This window comes from Sinocyclocheilus anshuiensis, unplaced genomic scaffold (assembly GCF_001515605.1).
Source record: "Sinocyclocheilus anshuiensis isolate Anshui unplaced genomic scaffold, SAMN03320099.WGS_v1.1 scaffold234, whole genome shotgun sequence".
NCBI classification, from domain to species: Eukaryota; Metazoa; Chordata; class Actinopteri; order Cypriniformes; family Cyprinidae; genus Sinocyclocheilus; species Sinocyclocheilus anshuiensis.
This window is the reverse complement of record NW_015544165.1, coordinates 827,269-849,819: the sequence shown is the minus strand read 5'-3', so window position 1 is coordinate 849,819 and position 22,551 is coordinate 827,269. Positions and strand designations below refer to the sequence as shown.

The window sequence follows — 22,551 nt, the reverse complement described above, 5'->3', positions numbered from 1 at the left end:
GTAATTTTCGAGTAACCTGAATAATTCTTTTTTTTTATCCGTGGCTGTTTACCACAAACACAACATTTATCCATTATTTTGATTTCAAATCCAAACATTGTCACTGAAAATGCTTTATTGAAAAAATCTTTTTTTTTTTTTTTTTTTTTACACAGAATGAAAACACAAAAAGTGACTGTGAATTTTTATCTCACAATTCAGACTTTTTTTCTCAGAATTGCAAGATGTAAAGTCACAACTAGCTAGAGGGTGGAAACAGGCTTCCATATTTGAACAATAGTGTGTAAATATAATGAAAATGAACAAATATTGATTATGCTAAATGCATATATAGGGCACAATTGCCTGTTAATTTTCCATTATCTGTAAATATTAGCTTTAAATGGGGAAAAAAAGAGGTTTAAATGTTTAACTTAACTAATATTTGGTCTTTTGGATCCCATTGAAAGATCAAACCATTGTTCACTATGCTCCTTAAAAATGGTGTATATTTTCAGTCAATAATTTGTCCTGAAGCATTACATTAAGTCATTTTTGAGCCGGATATAATTCAAAGAGAAGGAAAATTTAAACCATTCTCCCACAAAACACTGGACAAATTCAGTGTGACTGTGAGTGAGAAACACACAGCCACTTAAGCGCTATAGCAGACATAAGGCCCAGTTTAGTTCCTCCTCTACCAGTTTCCAGCATGTAATATTTGGTACTGACCACAAACCATGTACCGGCTTCCATTATTATGTCATCATCTAAGTTATTTTAAGAATCTGGAAGCTTATTGGACTTTGTAATAACACAAATTAGTGGCATGATGTGACAATTAAGTAAAGGCCCCAGCAGTGGTGTAATGTAACGAATAACACTTTGTTACAGTACTTAAGTATTTTTTGGGAGTATCTGTACTTTACTTGAGTTTTTATATTTCAGCCAACTTTTACATTTACTTCTACTACATTTCCTAATTAAAATGTATACTTTTACTCCGATACATTTCCCCGAAGCATATTCGTTACTTACTACAAAATAGTCAGAAGTCAGAAGAACACGGACTGCAGGAAAGCAGGTTTGACGAATCAGTGGTCTGGTGCTTGAAAGTTAGACTCCTAAAAACACCTTTGCTCATGTGCAAACAAGTGCGCACACAACCGCGGATGATTCATTTTCCACTCAAGTCGAGTCTGGGGTGTGTGATACAGCATTGTCTGCGATAATATGGTAAGTGTCGTTGTAATGATGTGCGATCTGACATCATCAAGTAGGCTATATCACGAAATCACACACAGAGTGCACGCACATTGATTTATTAGTCTATTAAAACTCAAAATTCCAGGAATTCTAAATTGTAGACGGCAAAAATGCTTCCCTTTCATGGGAACTTCGAACTGCGTCCTCTAGGGGTCGCTATGGGGAACGCCTCGTCGTGACCCGTGTCTGAAGCATACATTGAAAAAACACCAACTCGTTGGCCGGCGACAGCCATGACGTCACTACCGGTGCGACTATAGTATAAATAGGCGCCGGGAGCTACACATCATTCTCTTCTTCATCTTCATTGACTGTTTTGTTTGAAGCGTGCATTTCTGTGGTAAGAGCGATCTCTATTTAACTCATTATGGCGAGCACTAGCAAAGCATTTAAGGGGCCTATTTATGCATCTGTAACTGCAGTTTAAATGCATCCATGTCCCCTCTGAGATACATAAACTGTGTAAATACATCTAAATGCTATTTCAGATGCAGATTCCAGTAATGTTTTCTTATGTTGGAATGAAAGACACTACCGGATGAAGTGCTTCAGTTTTTTACCCAAAAATACAAAATGGAAGAAAGTGTTAAAACTCAACACAATCTTGCTACTCAAGCGGTGTATGGACATTTTTTATATATATTTATTTGCTTCTTTTCCATTTTGCATTTACTTGTACTTTTACTTTCAATACTTAAGTACGTTTAAGATTTAAAAAATACTTTTCACACTTGAGTAAAGGTCTTAAAGTATGTGATATTTATTGTACTTAAGTAATATTCTAAACGGTGACTTCAACTTCTACCAAAGTCATTTTCTGGTAAGATATCTGTACTTTTACTTGAGTATGGCTTTCAGGTACTTTATACACCACTGGGCCCCAGAGCTGCGACGGTAAGGAGGCCCGGACTGAACATGTGGGAAAGAAGATTTCAAGTTACATTTCAAAGAATAACTAACAACTAACAATCTCCAGCTTCACTTCACAGCTGCACAGTTTTAAAAGAGGACGTATGGGACATTGCTGGTGTTTATTATCAAACAGCAAATTGAATTTATATACTTATTTATTACTATTCAATAGATTGAGGTCAGTATTTATTTATTTTTAATTCAGCAAGGGTATTAAACTGAACAAAAGTGACAGTAAATACATTTATAATGTAATACATTTCTATTTTTAAGTAAATGATGTTCCTTTGATCATAGTTTCCACAAAAGTATTCAGTAGGCCAACAGTTTTCAACATTATTTAGAACAGGAAATGTTCCTTGAGCACCAAATCAGCTTATTAGAATGATCGTGTGACACTGAAGACCGGAGTAATGGCTGCTAAAAATTCAGCTTTGCCATCACAGGAATAAATTACATTTTAAAACATATTAAAATAGAAAACACATTTTAAATTGTAATAATATTACAGTTTTACTGTATTTTTGATCCAATAAATGCAGCCTTGGTGAGCATTTAGACTTCTTTCAAAACCATTAGCATTTTTCAATATCTGTACATAGTAGCTTGTACTGTTTTTCTCAGTCAGAACTGACTGCCTCTGATTCATTTGACTGCTACTCGTGACAGACATCTGAATAGAACCACAGTAAACATTAACTACTGCAGCAACTAATCTTGCCCCAAAATCACATAGTTCAGCAGCAGACATGTTGATGAGAAAGCCATGAAAATTCCATGGCAAGACTTAAAGTTTTGTTACAGAGGACATATAACTCAACCACATCCCTCTAATCTCAGGCAGTGCTCCATTATATTAAAGTGATTTCATACTGATAATCATAACAGAACACTCACAGTCATAAACACGTAAACACACAATGGCGTCTTCAACAACTCTCATCATTCATGTTGGACAGCACCACAAAATTTAAAGCATTTCACAGTAAAAGATAAAGGGCACTTCAAAAGATGTTAAAAGTGTGTTCGGCACGCCATCAGTGTGATTGTCTTGCTGATGGTCTGCCTCTCTCATCTCCCACCCCAATGTCCCATGACTTATAAAAATCACTGGGTTTTAAACAATGCTTAGCTGTTTACGGAGCGCATCAGGACGAACGAGGAAATGAGGATAAGTGAAACGGGGGGGGGGGAAAATGCATGTCCTAAGTTGCTCCACTATCGCCATAAATCACGTCCGGTTTATTGCCTCTAATAAGCTGATGCAAGGCCATTTTTCTCGCTGCCCATCGTTCAAACATTTAAGACGTATTTACAAGGAACTTGTTAAAATATTTAATAATATTTAGTGGCAATTTCAGAGCAGCCTGTCAACTGCAAATTTACATCCCTTAAGTGTTTAAAAAGGCGATGACATGAATAACAAACTGTCAAAACTGCCTCATTTGCATAGACAGGCCGTAATTCTGATACCTTGAGTAAAAAAAAAAAAAACAGGATTTTAACAAAACAAGCTATAAAGACAACACTCAGCGTGAGTGATGGAGCGCAACTTCTCCGCAAAGTCGCTCGCGAGCAGACAGCATCCCGCTACAGATGCTGCCGAGATCATGTCAGCTAATAAAGGCACATATATCCTCCTCCCAGAGTTATTTATCCCGTGACTACGAGTGCAAGATGGAACGTCTCCTACGGAGTCTTTTAATTAATTGCCATAAAAAGCTAATTCTGAGACGAGCGGGCCAAACAATCGTTTCTGCCGCAAATCTTGTCAAATATTTAATCTATAATTTTCAACTTTACAGTCAGGGAAAGCTGTTGACTAAGCTCGGAGCTGCATTATCGATTTAAAGCTACCTAGCGTACCGTCCCATCCGCACCACTCTGCCCGTCTGGCCTTGTTGGCTTGCTCTCCGAGAGTCTGATATCAAGTCGTTTGACCTGGCAATGGCCTGGCTAGCGCATAGAGAGAAGGGCCCCATTGACACTGATTGCAGGGCTATGAGTAGTCTCTCCCCTGTGCCCTCTCTGCACAACTCTAATTAATAGCCTATTCATCTTCTCTGATCTGAGTCTGCACACGCCGTAATATATGGTTAGTTTGGCGAGCAAGCCATTAAAGTGTAATAACCAAGTGCAGGCACTCGATTTGGAAGAGTAGCACCTTCTTACCATGGAGGGGAAACAATTAATTTCTTTGATGATCCTATGTAGCCAATCACCTCTCTCTATGCTCCTGAGAGAAAAACAAAGCCCATGGCGCAGAAGCCGGACACATTTTGGGCACCAAAGATGCTGACACTGTTACGCAATCCTTCTCTAATCTATACGGTCACCCTAGGCAAGAGAAATATCACTCAAGAGTCTCAAAGGCAAGGTGGTTGCCGTCTCCGAGCACTGATCTCTGGTTACCTTTTTATCATTTAAGGCTCCCACAGCCAAGCTGAAGGTTAAGCGTATTTAATTCCCAACGCAGCCCTAGGCTGAGACTATTTGCTAAATTATGCTGAAATACATCATGGTAAAGCACTTTTTTCCCCCCAGCTTTCCAGATTTTCAGGTGAGGAACCGTGCCAACAGGATTACCTGGTGCCTGGCGTTGGGGGCAGCTGATGGTAAGAAGGTAAATATACTGAAAGTACATGTAAGGGTGTGGTTGATTTATATAGCTATCGTGCAGGGAAGACAATTATTTTGGAATTACACTTCAATAATATCCCATCTCAGAATGGTTCCCAGACCTTAAATAGACTGGTAGCTAACCAACAAAGTAAACAAAAGGTTGCACAAACATTGACAGACAATGGTCAGACCGTATTCAATCCTGCGTGGCAGTTAAGGAGTTACTTGGGAGTTATTCTGTGTTTCTCATGCAAAAATCCATAAACTTCAAAGCCAGCGTATTGCGAAGGTATCCGACTGAATGATTACTTGAGCACCCATTATGGAACTTTTATTTTGTGTCTGTTAACCATGACAGGCCTTCTTCCCAACTGCCTTTTATTAGAGAGTGGAAAAAACACACTTGCATGCATAATAATCTGCTTGGTATTTCATGATTATATGAAAATTAAAAAATCTGAATACCCAGGATTCAGCTTGGGGTTTTGCCTGCCTCTCAAGCAAAACCTTCTAAACCCATTATTCTTTTTGCTAGAACTAATAACGTTTTTGTCTCTGCAGCTTAAGAGACTAATTGACTAGTTTTTTTGGAGGATAGCCCAGATGGAAGAATAAGTACCCCTTAAAGACCCTATTCCCCCCTCTTCCCACAGATTTAAGCCCCTTATTAATTAAACTTTCACCAAGTCAGGGGTTTTTATTAAAAACAATAAAGTCTACTGCCTTTCAAACAATTCTTTTCTATTGTTATAGAGGGTGAAAAACCATTTGCATGACCAGATGGAAGTTTTCTTTTAAATACCATAATTTGTGGTCTACAGACTGAAACGCAAAACTCATTTAAGATGAGGTTCTTAAAAGGATAGTTCACCCAAAAATGACATTCTGTCATCATTTACTCACTCTCATTTTGTTCCAAACCTGTATGACTTTCAGGAGAAGTTTTGACGAATGTTCACGCTGTTATCTTACATAAAACCATCAAAAAGCATCTTAAAAACATAATAAAAGTAGTCCACACAACTCATTCACTGAGTCTTCTGAAAAAGACTGAAATTTAAGTCATTTATCACTAAAAATATTTTACTGTATGGAAAAGAGCAGCTTGGACATTATGCAAAACATTTCCTTTTGAGTTCCACACAAGAAAGTCATACAGGTTTGGAATTACATACAGGTGAGTAAATATTGAAATTCTTCTGAGAATGATTCATTTAAGTTGATGCAAATTGGCTAAATGCGCAAATAACGAGTGTTGTGTTAGTATTACTGTCCGTTATCAAACTGTTGTGAACAAATGTCGTGTGAACCTGAACTTGAGTCAAGGAGCTCTGGTTGACAGGATGTTTAATGTGGGGTGTGTTTTGCATTATCACTTTGGTACGATCAGTCATCATCTTGATCAATTCATTAATTTACATTGCACTATAAGCCTTGAAACAATATTTGCAAATCGATGTCATGAGGTTCAACTTGTTGATACTGCTGCTCGGGACATCAACTTTTTTTTTCCAACAGCAAAACAGGGCTCATTCAGAACTGTGAGTAAAGAAAACTGACTACAAACAAAGGTGAGTTATGCCATTGACATCGAGTCCAAAAAGCAACCAATGAATTCTCAGGGATAGTGGGAGGTGCAGCCGGCTGAAAATGAACTACATTTTCGAGCACTGCCAAACACGTGTCTTTCCTGTCTGTGTCCATACATACAGTATAGCACTATAACAAGACCCAAAATAGATCAGCTAAAGAGCAAGATGTCCCATGGAGTGTTTGGAATGTGGATTTAGAAGAGACTGACAGCAGAGGCTGCTTCTGACGTTTAAACCCCAATAAAACGTCTGTATCATGAAGCTAATGGGACGTTCTAAAAACGAACAATCAATAGGCAATCAACAATCAACTTTTATACCTTATCCATTTAACTATAGTTGAAGTGTTTTTTATGTTGACAAAATTCACTTCCCCACCCATATTATTCTCCACCCAAGTTAAATAGTACAGACTGTCGAGGTGTGGTTGTAAAAATAAACAGCAAAAATGTATTTGTACATTCTTTTTTTTTTTTTAGATTTTCCCATAATGATCACACAGCAGATTCAAACAGTAGCTGGCATTGTCAAGGTGGTGTTTTATCGATACTATGAGAACGTCTTAACTGCTAGGCCTTGTTTTTCCCACTTGTACTGTAGGTGCAGCGCAGGTTTTTAGTTTGAGGCTGAATTGCAGTTTATTACACTCGAATGTGTCCCTTTCCACAATATCCAGATCTGTTTAATATCTCAATTGTTCCTCCTAGCAGTGATAAGAAGAAATGGAGAGCAAATGGAGCCTTAAAAGATAATAGTCATTTCCGATTTTTTGTGTTTTTAACACAATCATGATAAATGAGATCTCTTTCATATCTCAATTGTTTCTCCTAGTGATAATTTAAATTCAATTCAAGTTTATTTGTATAGCGCTTTTCACTATACAAATCGTTGCAAAGCAACTTTACAGAAAATTACGTTTCTACAATATTTAGTAGTAGCTTATCAGTATTGAGATGGAATGGAGAGCAAATGATGACTTTCTTTTTCCCCAAAAAAACTTAGCTGAGAACTCCATTTAGACTCCCGAGCTCTGACAGACCAACGTCTAAGCAATAAAAAAAAAAAGTTTCCTCTGAAACAATCATGTACTGAGGAAGTTAGTGCAAGCTACAACATTTTTATGCATATAACACCACTCTTGTAATGCTAATGAAATTAAAAGTTACTATGTTTTTACATAAACCGCATCAACAATGCAAGAGTAATATGACTTAAGAAACAAATCGATCAAACAAATCTACCTATCCATCTTATTCCAGACCTCAAATGCATTATACTAGGAAAAATGCCTTCATTGTACTAAATAAAAGGCTTCATTGTTTGCTCTTTGCTTTCATCCAGTTGTAACTACTTGAAAATTACTCAAAAAAATGAGTTAAATAAGGAAAGACAAATGACAAATATTTTATGAAGGGAAAAAAAAGGGTTCTCTTGAACAAAATGTAATAGACTGAAGGACCGGCACAAAAATCCCATTTTGAGAGAATTGCTCTTTCCAGTAATTCCACTTGAAAAAAACAAAAAAAAAACAATTGAAGCCTGCTTGGTAATTTTTCCCTCAGTTATCTGTTTTCTGCCAACGAGATGTCACTAATATGTTCTGGAATGCTGGGTGAATGGGCAATATGATTGGCTACAAGGAACTTAATGATGTATACTAAATGTGTGAGGACAGCTTCTTCGTTGATTTTTTTTATGCACAAACACATTTGTTGACAAGCTTTTCTAGAAGAGTTTGCCATTTCACAAAGGCTTTACTGTCAAATTAGAAGTGATGAATCGTTTCTAGGGTGCCAAATACTTTTACCAATCAAGCAGCCTTAGTGTTTGTTAGATTGCGCATTTTCCCTCAATTACATAAATCGTAGGGACAAGACGGAATAACGTAACAGGCAGAATAATTAAAAGAAAAGCAGTTTTCCTGTCTCCATTTACAAAGAAAAACAGCTGATTGTTTACCTGTGTTCCTTTCAACTAATTAAAAGAGAAAAGCAAATATTGTAAGACGTCTGTTGACGTAAGTGCATAAGACAATTGTGATGTGGATTTTGCTTTATTGGTCCTCTCTCCAAACAGCATGCTATTCTGACTTAATTTGCACTAGTGTGCCATCCTGAAAGCATCTAAAGCCATCTTTAAACAGTCCCATTTAAAATTCAATGTGATTAGCAGCCAAATTGCTACCAAGTCTGCAGCGTAGGGATGGGGTAAAAATTTAATTAGGATTCGTACATAAAAGAGAGGTCTTTGTCACATTTTGCAAAATGCATCCCAGAATGACCACTACGTTCAAAGCTCCTTTGCTCCTGTGAATCAAAACGAATCGATCTGAAGGGAGCGGAGGAGAGAAAGTAGGGGAAAAAAACACACACACACAAAAGCTCAGGGAGGATCTCCGTGGCACCCGCAAACCCACAGGACACAGCATGTTTAAATAATACAAAACTTTTCTTTAATCACAGTTTAGAAAACTGGCTGAGATCTTCAACAGGAGACAGCTGCAGAGCCTCACAGCCATTAATGAGATTCGCTGAGGGTTTCCCCTTAAAATATTTACACCGTCCCATGGCACCACAACACTGTCCTAGAATGAGGAGATAAGAACCGAGGAGGTGTGCTGAAGTTCTCCTAATCAATTTGCTAATTACTGGAGTGGCTATAGGAGAAGGGAGGAATTCCTTCTGGCAACGCCGCATACTAATAAACACTGAAAAATGTATTTTCTCAGACAGCCAAGTGGAATTCTGAAGTGGAATTACCACACGAGCAGATTGAGACGGCAACCGCTGAGGTCTCTGTCAAGGAAGAAAAGGGAGCAGACAAATAAGTGGTCAATAAGGTTGTTCCGTAACATAAGAGGCCAAGTATCCAATCGCTGAAGGTGAGAGTAAAAACAGAGACGTCAGTGCTGATAATCCACTTTCTCTTTTGAGAAAGAAGCAGCTTCAAAATCATTGAGTCTTTAAAGAAAATAATACAAATTAAGAATTACACTTTATTGAATTATTATGAGTTATTAAATATTTTTTGTTTAAGGTATATTATTTTTTTAATATCTATTTGAAAACATTTATAATTAATATATTTAATGAAATATACTTCAATCAATATATTTAAATTAACATATTATTTAATTATTGTTTTTTATTATTATTTACTTTAATTCGATGTTTTGTTTTATATGAAACGGGTCACCCAAAGTTGGCCACCATCTCAGTAACTCCCCTGTTATTGGACACTTTCGCTCATTGCATAAATTAATTATCGCTAATCACACATTTTTTCTTTTTTTCACACCACTGATTTTTGCCTATATTCAAATATCATATTTATCACAAATTTTGTTGTGTTTTTGTCATTTCTTATATATATATTTTGAAAGTCAATTTAGTTTTTATTTAGTTTTAGTTCAGTTAGTTTTATTACATCAAGTTAACAATGATAAAGAGAACTTTTAGCACGTTAACATGAGCTAATGCTAGTTAACTGCAAGAGATTCAATAGATTGTAGAGTTCACTGTTTAGTTTAATATTAAGAAAACCCATTTCTAATGTATGTAACCAACAAGAAAAAATTTATTTGAATACACATGATAAATGAAGAACAGAGAAGAACAAAGTCTAAGTCTTTGGCTCAGTGCAGCACAGGTCTGAGAGGCGGTAGACTTTGTGCTGGGTGTTTGAGTCCCTCTGCACCTTAGGAAAGCAGCGGTCCCTTCCCACCCCAGAGGCCAGGCTCAACACTGAACCTGCCACAGAATGCAACCCACATCCTCCTCGAGGTTCAACGAGGAGAAAGTGGCGCCTTCCTAACGCTCAGACGTGCTGATTGCAGCCCCTTTTTCTGACCTGTCCCTCGGCCGCGGCCTTCCCGCCCCGCCTGTCACACCGCACCATATGTGTGCTACTGCACGTGCATCAATTAACATAAACTAAATAGCCCAACAGCACATGGTAAACAACACCACAGAGGAAGATGAAGAAACATCTTCTTTAACAACAACACAGAAGCGTTTGGAGCATGTACCCCCTCAGAGTTCTAGAATTGAGTTGATTTTCATTGAATTTTTTTTTTTTTAAACATGAGTAATAATGATAAAAATAAATAAAGAGAATGCTATGTGTGTGTGTGTGTGTGTGTATTTTTTCAACCTAATTGAGATTTTTTTTTGTCTGTTAGATGTGCATACTTTTTGTAACATTTTTGCTAAATGTTTGCATTTAAACCCTATTCTTCTCTCTAAATTAAAAATAAAATAATAAAATTAATAATTTTTTTAAATCCTTGCATATAGGTACTTCAAAATGTTTCTGTATCAAAGTGAGCCATGACCACCAGTACAGAATGACACGCCTCTGCAAAAAAAAATCAGTATCAAAGGGAATTTAATTCTGTCATCATTTACTCACCCTTAATGACGCGTAAATAATGAGTAAATGATGACAGAAGTTTCATTTTTGGGTGGACTATCCCTTTAAATAAGAAGAGATTTATGTGGTACTTTGCATAAGTCTTAGATCAGTTCAGTTTGAGGTAAATCTCAGCGGTACCTTAAGTTTTATGAAATAAGTTTGAGCTTTTTTTTCTCTTCAGTAATTTAAAGACTTTGCTGTTCTGCGAGGGGCTCTCAGCATCAGCCTACAGCAGGATTTAATTTGTTCTTACTGCCCCTAGTGGAGAACGACCGATCTCATATGCTCAGTGCTAAAAGAAGACTTTTTTCAACACCCATTCAGAAGAAGATTAAAGTGGGGAGTTCAAGTAAAATTAATCAACCTGTAGTTTTGCTAGAATCTCACTCTACGTTTGGTTTGTGAGCGCTGGGAATTCACTTATGATCTAAGATTCGTACTTGACTAATACTCCTGAACACTTGAGGACATTTTTATTGACTGAGTAATTTTAAAAGACAAAAAAAAAAGAATTCACATACAATAAAAAAAGTTTTGTAAAAACAAATTATCGTAACGGGGTGATAACCATCTCATGATAATATGCTTCTCTCATCTCTCTAGATTGTTGAATGCAAACTCAGTTTTCATTTGTTTTCACTTCCTCCCGTTGCCTTCTACAGTGCACCAAAACGGATGACTTAAAAGAGGCAATTAACAGATATCACAAACAACTTGTTTAGCAGACGGCAGCACAGATGAATCAAAGGCTAAACAAACCCCTACGGGCATTAAAGGCAAAAACAACAAAAAGAAAAAAACCTGTTGCTTTGACATTTTGTTCCTCTCACCTCAACGCGCAGCAGTCACAATGGACTGCTTTGCAGAGGTTCTGTGCTCTGATCACCATGGCGATGGCTCTCTGCCTCCCAGGCTGCCCCAGGGGGTGATGAGAGCAGGTTGCCATACAAACCCCAACCAGGACCAGGGAGGGGTTGAGTCTATAGGGAGCAGTGGAACAGGAAAGAAGCTCCTCCAGGACTGGACCGATGCCGTATCGCCAACCAGCGCAAAGCCAAAGCGCTCCCAGAGGTTCAGCGCTCCGCTTTCTCAACATTTTCCATCTCTCAGCCAGAAAATAACAGTGGCACAAACACGGGCAATTACGGGCCAAGGGCACCACTACTGAGGCTTTGCATTTCATTCATAACCTTTCAAAGGGCAGAAAATAGAACATACGGTAAGAGTCGGAACATCTGTTTGGGGGTAAATCATCTTTAGGTGACAGAGGGAAGCTGAGAAAACGTGACTGAGAAACAGACAAAGGCCAACAGCTCTGCTTAACAGATCTGACTGTGTTGAGTGAGTTTGTTCATTTAGCTGATGCATATTCACACTGAGCTTTTCAGTCAATCAAGAAATGCTTTACACTGATATTTATTATAATATTCATGCACTGCATGATGAGTATAATATTTTAAGGGTCTACAAACAGATCAGTGAGACGTCCAAACCAGGAGCATTCAAAACAAGACAGACAGATGATGCACTAAACTCACCAGTAAGCTAAACACAGCTTTGTCCATGCAATCATTTAATCCTCTCAGAACTGTAATAAATACCTGACAGCAAACAAGTACACACTGCAAACATAAGAACTGGTTTAATACTGTAGAGTGTAAAAACTGCTCTTATGCAAAATCAAAAATAAATTCAACATGATTCAAATAATATTTAATCTAAAGGTGCATATTTGTGCAATATGTTGGATTGCATTTGTCAGAAATAACCTTTTTTATGCAGTTGCGATATTTTCCCCATGAAATAGATTTTTTAAAAACAAATAAAAACACTTTAAGTGCCACCCTTTAATGTAAAATGTCTTAATTTAATAGCATAACTAGCTGGAATATATACAACTTTTACAAATATAATCACAATATTTTCCCACCGAAATAGATTTTGAGGGTTTTTTTACATTCATGAAGCCATTTTTTCTAACCAAACAAAAACACTGTAAGTGCCATACTTTAATGTAAAATGCCTTAATTTAATCAATTACATTAGAATAATTATCTACAATAATAACTAGAATATATACCTTTAAAAAAAAATCGAATGATGATTTTGTCACAGGAATTTTCTGTGGCATTTCTGTCACTTTCATTTTGCCCCCATATATTTCTGACCCCGATTGCAATATTATCAACCTCAATTCATTGAAATTCGAATTAAAATAAATAAATAAATTTAAAAAAATCTGTTGCACATACAGTGCAAGAAGTACATACATGATCTAACTCTTAACATTACTTAACCTAATGTAGTCAGGTTGATTCAATGTAATTAAACAATATTTTACATAATATAATATAATTATATTGTATATAATAAAATGCTTTATGAATATTTTTATAACCAGTTAATTTAAAGATTCATAGCTAAAGCCCAAGTTGCCAGACAAAACATTTTTAGGAAGCATCGTTCATGCACTTCTAGCATCTAGCAGGGCTCTGTAAGTGCTGCTGGGGGTACGACTCATTCTGTGTCCCAGTGCAACCAGCAGGGAGGGGTGTGCATGTGCCTTTGTCCCCAGTAACCTTGGCCAGTGTTAGGATTACCTTGCATTTACACTCACTGCTCCTTCTTTCCTTAAGACTTATTAAGAATGATAATGAGCTCGGAAAGGGGCAGTATGTCCCTTTCTCTCTCGTTAGCTCTCTCTCTCGATCTCTCTCTCTTACTCACCCCCCAACCGTTTCTCTCGCTCGCCTCCTCCTGCATTGAATGGACCCAGGACAAATTACCAAAAAGGCCATTTTCATCTATGAAGTGAGGGCTTAAATCGATACTTATTCCATGCCTTCAAAATCAAGCCTATATTACTGTTGTCAGTGTGATTTGTTTATTTTTGCTCTAGTATACAGTATGCATGCTCTTTCTGTCAAGGGGAAATGCTCAGGATGCAATTCACCTTGAACCTCAATTATATTAGATTTCCCTACTGGTTGATCAAGCATGCAAAGAGGACATTTCTAGTGCACTAAAACAAAAATAACAATTACTATTAAACAAACATGTGGCCTATGCATGCCTGCGTGTTGAGAACGGATATTTTTACAAGGATCACAATAGTGTGAATACAGATACCAAATCATTACAGCGAGCAATTTACAAAGTGGTGGTGTAAAAAAGCAATTGCATTACATCTCGAGAGCTGTCAAGCATAGCGCAGAATCATGAATGTATATTTTAACACAAGGGTTACGGGTTCAAAGCCAAGGTCAGAGAGACAAAGAAAAAGCAGGTAGCACCAGCTACTACACTAGCAGTAAATCAGCAAAACCTCAAATATATCTTTGATTTTGACTGAAGCAAGTAAAAGGATGTATCTTCATCAGAACAGATTTGGAGAAATTTAGCATTACGTCACTTGCTCACCAGTGGATCCTCTGCAGTGAATGGGTGCCGTCGGAATGAGAGTCCAAAGAGCTGATAAAAACATCACACCCATCAATTAATGTCTTGTGAAGTGAAAAGCTGCATCCATCAAGACTTTTTTAACTTCAAAACTAAAATATGAGTCCTCCATACATTATATTGCGTTCAGCAGTGAAAAAGTCATCTCGTCTGAATCAGGAGAGAAATATGCATAGAAAAAGTACTATATACAAGCCAAAACAGTTCAAAAAAGTTCTAAACAAATATGTCGGTGGATTTTGATGTGAGAGGATAACAGGGGATGGACTTCGCCACTGGAGGAAGTGTTATTATTGATTATGGACTCATATTTTGCCCAGAAGTGATGTTTAAAGTTAAAAATCTTAATTATGGATTTTTCACAAACACGTAGCTTTTCACTTTACAATTCATTAATTGATGAACTGGAGTCGTGTGGATTAATTGTGGATTATTGTGATGTTTTTATCAGCTGTTTAAGCTTCTATTCTGAAGGCACCCATTCACTGCAGAGGATCCACTGGTGAGCAAGTGAGGTAATGCAAAATTTCTCTGCTAATTTTCATCCGATGAAGAAACAAACTCATCTACATCTTGGATGGAGTACATTTTTGGGTGAACTATTCCTTTAAAGACATCACAAAAACTATGAAAAAAATGCTCTCTCCGCTAGTTACAGTACATGCATAATGTGTTACATTCACCATTCACAGCATAAACTCTTTAGAGCAAATCAAACACAATTTATCAGCGGTCAAAAGTTAAAGTACAAACAAAACGAGAATATTCAAGGCAGATGGACCCCGAGACTGATCAACACCTGTAAAACTGCTCTGACAGTTCGAGCTGGATGGCTGTCCAGATGGAAGCACATATTCGTGCACGAGTCACATGCCACCACATTCCACAGACACACTGTAGATCAACACTGTGGGACGGGGCCCCAAGCAAAGCTTGTCCCTGACAATTCCCACATTAATAACCAATTACAAGCAACCTGTGAAGATTTCAAATGTATTCAATGCTTTTTAAAAAGCTTTAATAATTTTTTAGTTTAAGCTTTTTATAATACACTGAATTCATTAATTATTCTAATAATCAAACACAGAGCCTTGTCATTTGAATGAGACCCAGACACACAAAAAGGCTACCTCACACATTAATTACTTATTAAATATGTATACTTTTTCAGAACGCTCAAAACCATAATGTATGATACGCAAACACACACCATAGATAAACCCACAGACAGTGGGCACACATCACACACGAAATGCTCAAAACACAAAAACATTCTAAACGTCAAGGTTTCTGTTTACCTTCTCTTGGATATCACAGCCATTTTAAACATGAGATGCTTCCCCTCAACTGATTGGCTTACTGGAGACATGGAGGGAGAAAGAAAAGAGAGTAATTAATTACTTATGTGAACCATTGCATGACAATAAACCTGCCTGGTCGCCATGGATATGACATATTTGCCCAGAAAACAACACAATAATTAGCAAAGCAGAAAGATCCAGCGAGAATATGCGAACTCTGGGGTTTAAAGTGGCAGTGATCTTTTACACACTATTGCTTTCAGACACAACACAGCAAACAGAGCAAAACAAACATAATAAAAGGAAAAACATCTTATAAGCTAATGCCACTAAACAAAGTTAGACAGTGCAAACTGTAGTAAATACTTATTACAGTCAATAAATCCAAAAGCAAAAGGGAAAATGTTATATCATTTTAAAATACTGTATAATTATAAAGTTATAGTGTTTTCTGGAATGTAAAGGATATATAACTGGATCACACACTACATCTTCATGAAACTGTATAAAGCTGAGATAATACTAATTATGTACTTAATACACAATTATTTTGTGGACATACTGGTATTGTTATTGTTATAGTAGCCTAATTTAAGCAATATGTGTAACATGAACAGTATAATGTAAAGTTTTGCCCTATGTCTGAATGACAAACTGAATGGACAGTGAAAACAGAAAACAACTGACTACCTCACTGCTGTCCTGTAATGACCTACACGCTTTATCCTCCTTAGTTTTCAATGCAGAAGTATGCTGTTTTCTGTGAGTATGCGAGACTTCCGGTTCATTAGCCGCTGTAGGGAAATAACGAGAATATCAAAGTGCAGTAAACAGTAAAAATGTTTGAACTACAAACCAGTGTGTTCGTCATTGAGATAATGCATTAAAATAACACGGTAAGACACATTAATTTGCCATATCAAGCAGCAAAACGTGCTGTTTTGCACAACTAAAAATAGCTGGAAGCGAATGACACCGGAATCCTCGCACATTTTAATTTAAAAATTGGCCGCACCCACTCTTACGGGAAAAATAAGGTGGATAAGATGCTCAAAATAAAAATAATATCTAACAGTTAATTTATGATTGATTTATGATCACTTAATAATATTCTGCAAATTTTATATTGAATTTACGGGAAAAAAATAGTTTCTAGTTTTATCTGTAAAAAATACAGTGATGTTGTGACAAGCTTGTCTTTCCAAATGGTCGCCACTGCAACCCATAGATATGTGGGCCTATCTAGATTCCACATTCGACAGCTCCAGACGATGCGTCCGCCATCTTGGAAGGGTCTATATGTAGTCCATCATAATAAAAATCAATAGCTGCGTCCCAAATGACGCACTATGCACTAATACATTACGTACTTTTGCACTATGTACTCAACCATGTAGAGTATGAATTATGTAAGGTTATTTTGTCATTCATAATCGCAGTCCGATAGCCCCTCCCCCTTCGCTACATAATTAAAGCTGTGACAGTTGAGTGCATGAAGTGTCCAACATTCCACACTTCATTTTTTCGGTTATTTAAGTGCATCATCCAGGTATTTAAAGTGCACTTTTTCTTTTTGGAATTTTCAGTGTGAACGCACTACTCACACCATTTATACTACAAAATGTCATAGAATAGTGCATAAGTACGTGATTTGGGACGCACCTAATGAGTTTCAAGATGCAACAACATTGCGTGCGCAGCATTTGTTTATAAAAATGCTTAAAAACTGGACGCTTATAAACTTTCACAGGTTAAGAATGTGTTGGTTTGTGTTTTTATATGTATTAACTCAATATTACAGGTTTTTAAAACTAAAGTAACTTTTAAATGCCTTGTTAGCTAACAGCTTCGCCTTGTTGTATTGTGTTAGTTTAGCAAAAGCCTCTTCTGAAGTCTACTGAAGATAGCCTATAGATATTCATACATGCGTAATTGCATATAACTACAGTTGCAGTGCAGATGCGCCGGCATTGCCCTCAAGTGACGACATTCCAATATGGCGGAATAGCTATACATATCTATGACTGCAACCAATTAAGATTTAAACCCCTCGGAAACCAAAAAAAAAAACAGTTGTGGGGGTCTAAAAGCTGTTATTATTCTACATATCAATAATAAATATAATAAATATTTCAACGGATTGTTCAAAAGTTTCATTAACAAAAACCAAAAAAAAGTTACACTACAACTAAGAGTGCGCTAAATACAAAAATTGCGTTTGCTTGTGCAGGTAACCATAGCAACAGTTTATACAGTAATACAAACCAAACAAAATGGACTATAAACCCTGTCATAAAGTACTGGCATTATTACTTTATCATATATTTACGTAACACAAAAAATTTAGGAACCACAGAACAATAAATTCCTATATAAGTCAGTTGCAGCCATTATTAGGCTAAATATTCAGTTATTATATGTGTTATATATGTATATACATACAGTACTATCTCACACACACACTCCGTACATACTTCACTAGTGCTTTCACTTTGCACTCTCGTTGCTTACACCTGTTGGGTGCCCGGTCACGTTGTGGGTAGATTTAAAGCTTTCAGAAAACCTCCAACGTCAAACTGTTTCGTTTTACACTGATATTTACATTATTTAGAATGACATCAAAGAAAAAAAGCACTACGGCTTGTGCTGTATCCATATACATTAAAGACACGAGAGATACAGGTTACACATCTCAGTGTTTTAAAGCATTAATAACTGTATGACGAGCGGACAGATAAGGACAGGCAAGTCACGGGTTATCGGAAGCGATCAAAAAGTGGTGAACTACTTTTAGACACGTACAAAACGGTTTAGACACGGTTTCCCTGAACCGGTCCGCGTCTGTCCCGCATGTGGGTGATTGTAGGTGCGCAGAGTTTCAGTTCTCACGTTCTGCACTAAGTGACGCGTTCTATTCAAAACTTGACTTTATATTATAAACGCAAGTGTTGGATCAAACACAAGCGATCTGTTCTATCGTAAACACCTGGTAGTATTAAACTCACTGGAGTCATAAACAAATAGTTACAATTGACTAGTGAGATCTGTAGCTCATCCAAAAACAGTCTTACCTGTAACGTAACTTCCTGGCTTTCCCGCGACTTTCCAAGTTAGAACAAATGTTGGTTATAAGGTGGATGACAAGAGAGCATGCGTGATCAAAGTTGCCTCATTTTTTTCTTTTTCTTTTTTTTTTGGAGTGTTGTTATTATTGGATTTTCCTATTTCTAACATAGGGCGGGTCGATCGGAAGATCTGCCCTGGAGAACTGCTTCTGTGGGAAGAGGAATCCTTAATTGAATATCTCAGTTAGCACAGTAAGTTAGCTGGAAAACACGGAATGGATTCCACATATCCGCCCGTCAGGCTAATTGCACTGACTGTGGTATTGATTTGAGCTGCACTGCATTGAATGATATGGGACATTTTATTCTGTTCATTCATATGACATTGTTGGGGTTTCTTGTGGTCACTTCTGGATTCACAATCCTGATGACACTTGCTTTAATAAAATGTCTTCCGTCTTAAAAATAAGCTCTCCTCTGTTGTACTATATGTTTGAGACATTTTGCACATTTCAGTGCAGACAAAATAACTGTTTTACATTTAAACAAGCAACTAAAATGAAGTGGAATTTCCACTGATTATAGCATTTTTTTAAAGGGGTCATATGATGTTGCTAAAAAGAACATTATTTTGTGTATTATTACACAAATTATATAATGAAATGTGTTTATGCGGTTTAAGGTTCAAAAAACACATTATTTTCCACATAATGTACATTATCGTTTCTCCTCTATGCCCCGCCTTTCTGAAACGCGTTGATTTTTACAAAGCTCATGAACATTTGGGCAGCGTTATGCAAATCTTCCCACATCGTGACGTAGACATGTGGAGGCGTGTTAGAACGAGCCGTTTTAGGTAGGCGCGGTTGACTCTTAACTTTTATAAAGAATATCTCTTTGGATTTGAGACTTTAGTCTTTGCAACTTTACAATTCTTCTTTATGCACCAAGAGCTTGTAACACTCCAAAGAGAAAGGAAAAATTGAAATCGCATCATATGACCCCTTTAACATTGTAGACATTTTACAAAATATGAAAATTACCTTTATTATCATTTATCATTTTTATCAAAGCTATATTTTTTGCATAATACAGAATCATGAAGGTCATAACACAAAATAACCTCAAGGGACAAAAAGAGCTGTGATAATGTATTTCAAACCTGAACTTCTCCTTATCTAAATTCTGCACTCTTGTGAATTATTGACAAACAGATTATTGCTAATTAGCAGTTTTGTGATGAGCCCTGCTCGACATAAAAAAAAGAATAAGAGGTAATCAATAGTATTGTCAACTAACAAGGAAATGCTCTGATCTTGCTAATCCAACTTTAGCAAACATTTTGCAACTGAATCAACATATCTATCTATCTATCTATCTATCTACAAATATATAAATACTGTAAAAAAAAAAATTCAAAGTTTTAATTTATTGGAGTATGTTTTACAAGAAAATACTTTGTCTTTTTACTTCAAGATGTCATGTTTAATTCAATGTGCTACTTTAATGTATAATTGCCTTACTGTGAATACTTCAAATAAAGGATAATAATAATAATTGTGAATAATTGTGAATTTTAAGAAATAAATATCAGCATAAAATAATAGCAATTATTTTATCTTTAACATTGTCCAGCTTTTTTTATAGTGGCTTTAATTTAAATCAATTTAAAATTACATCATAAGGATAACCTTTCACGTTTTTAGCTATTAAAGTGGAATGTAATTATACTTCATATCTGCCGCTTGATAAATATTGAAAGACATGTTCATAGTTCAAATCCCCATCCTATTATTGCCTGTGGGATATTGTTACAAACTGTACATATTTAATGATGAAATAGCCCCACAAGCCCACAATGTTCAGAGGTAAAGCTCATGTTCTGCGGTTCAGACTGTTGGGTTCATCACTTTTAAATGGTTGGTTTGAACATCATGTTACACAAAAGAACTTCTCTGGGGTAATGCAAGAACTATGAAAGGGACAAGCGGAAAAATGGGGCACACACAGAATAGGCTCGTGATTGATAGAGCTTCATATTATTAGTTGCTTTGCAACTTAATGTAAAGCTTTCTTTAAAAAAAAAAAAGTTAATTTCTCTATTTTAAAAGCAAATGAGACCGTTCCAAAATTCAAAACAGATTCTGCTTACCCTTCAGTCGATTCCCCTGATGGTGCAATACTGTGATACAGAATAATTATGTAGTAAGAAAGAGCAAAAATCAATACATTATTCTGCAGATCACTTGATTCAGTAATGACTAGTACAATTACTGCCATCCATTGATTCATTAGAGCGGCTCTCAAGGGCAGACCCAACAAACCCTTAGCCTTCTGACTTCTTCTCCAGTGCCATCACTAATTATGAAACATTAAAAGCTAATCGCAATGTAGGGCAAGGTTAGAAGAGCCATACTGCTAGGTGGAACCACTTAAAGCAATTAGTTTCCTTCTGTCCACATATTTGTTTAAATCTTTCTTGCAAGTCACTGGTCCTCGCTATTAGAAGGCGGAAAACAATGCAGCGAGTGCAAACAGGAACTTCCAGCAACAAAATTTGTAGTGTGACATAAACCTGAACATTTTGTCATCAAAAAGGGCAGGTCAAATGTGTTTCTATTAGGTGTCTGTTGCTGCCTAACTGGAATGGGAGGGGTGTATGAATAATTGGAACAAACAGAATACTTTGAGTACATTCCATGCAAACCTTACTACACAAACAATTGCACAAACAGATGAGAACAATAGAAAGTGACAAACTGATGAATATCACTCCTAACGTCTGCATTGACAAAGTGATAAAGCACTGTCCATATGGCCCTGCTGACATGTAAGCATTTTTAATGTGAGGACACCTTTGCCCTACGCAAGCAGAAAGCCTTGACACTGGATTCGGTGACTATAATCACCTCTAACATAATGAGCTTTAACACGTTGTCTCCTCTCAATCGAACTGCATTAATAATATACACCAAAAGAAGACACTAAGCTTAAAATATTAGGTGTTTCTTGCAACTTAAATGGGAGTGACAGATATGAATGTTGCAAGCAAATCTCGGGCCGTTTGTTCCTCAGTCACCATCCACACAGGCAAAATAAACAGCTGAGGTAAAAGGGTTTAATTTCGACCATAATGAGATGATGGTTTAAGCACCATATGGGCCATATATATATGTGTGTGTGTGTGTGTGTGGGTTTAATGGATACTGTACACATTTTTTAACAGATTAACAAATAACATATATATGTTTCAATATTTATTTCTTTAATTTATTTTTTACAGAGAGTGTGTGTGTATATATATATATATATATATATATATATACACTCTGTAAAAAATAAATCAAAGAAATAAATTGAAGAAAAAAAAAAAAAATGTATTACAGTTTTATGTTCAGATCAAAATGTGCATAGTTGAAAATAAATAAATAAATTGTAGTTGTAGTTGTAGTTGTAGTTATAGTTTAGTTTAATTCAGTTACGCCTGTTAAGGTGTTATATGAATGCTGTAGGCTTTATGAAAACATAATTATGCCTTCATTTTTAATATATCATATATTAAAATGTATTAATACTACCTGAGATGGTACAGTGCAATTTATTAAAATATTTTATAAAATAGATAATGCTTAAATTACAAAACTGTGATTTAAAAATCATTTTCTCAAACTCGACAAGGTATCCACTTCACAGAATAACCCTGATTACATTAAGGAATACTACTGTCAGAGAAAAAAAAAAAAGTCTAATTTCTCTCCGTCTCTATACCTGTCCTCAGACAGATCCCTGTTAGAACGTAATTAAGGTCGACTGTGAAACTCACTGGCATATCGTGGAAGGGCAGGCAACTGGCATTTACTTTAATTAGATAAAGATATGTACAAGCAATGTCCTCTAGAAGCAGACGCCTGTCTTCCAACCGGAAGTTAGGAGTGCTGGCAG

General features: G+C 36.4%; 1 long non-coding RNA gene across 1 annotated transcript in view; it reads right to left on the bottom strand.

Annotated features, from left to right (window-relative positions):
• The window catches only part of LOC107695783 (uncharacterized), a 41,259-nt gene extending 22,349 nt beyond the window's left edge, over positions 1-18,910 (bottom strand). The window contains exons 1-2 of the long non-coding RNA XR_001635033.1: positions 18,616-18,910; positions 15,542-15,602 (exon numbers count right to left, since the gene is read on the bottom strand). This is a non-coding gene — a long non-coding RNA (uncharacterized LOC107695783). The remainder of the gene's footprint in view (positions 1-15,541; positions 15,603-18,615) is intronic.
• Positions 18,911-22,551: the final 3,641 nt, after the last annotated feature.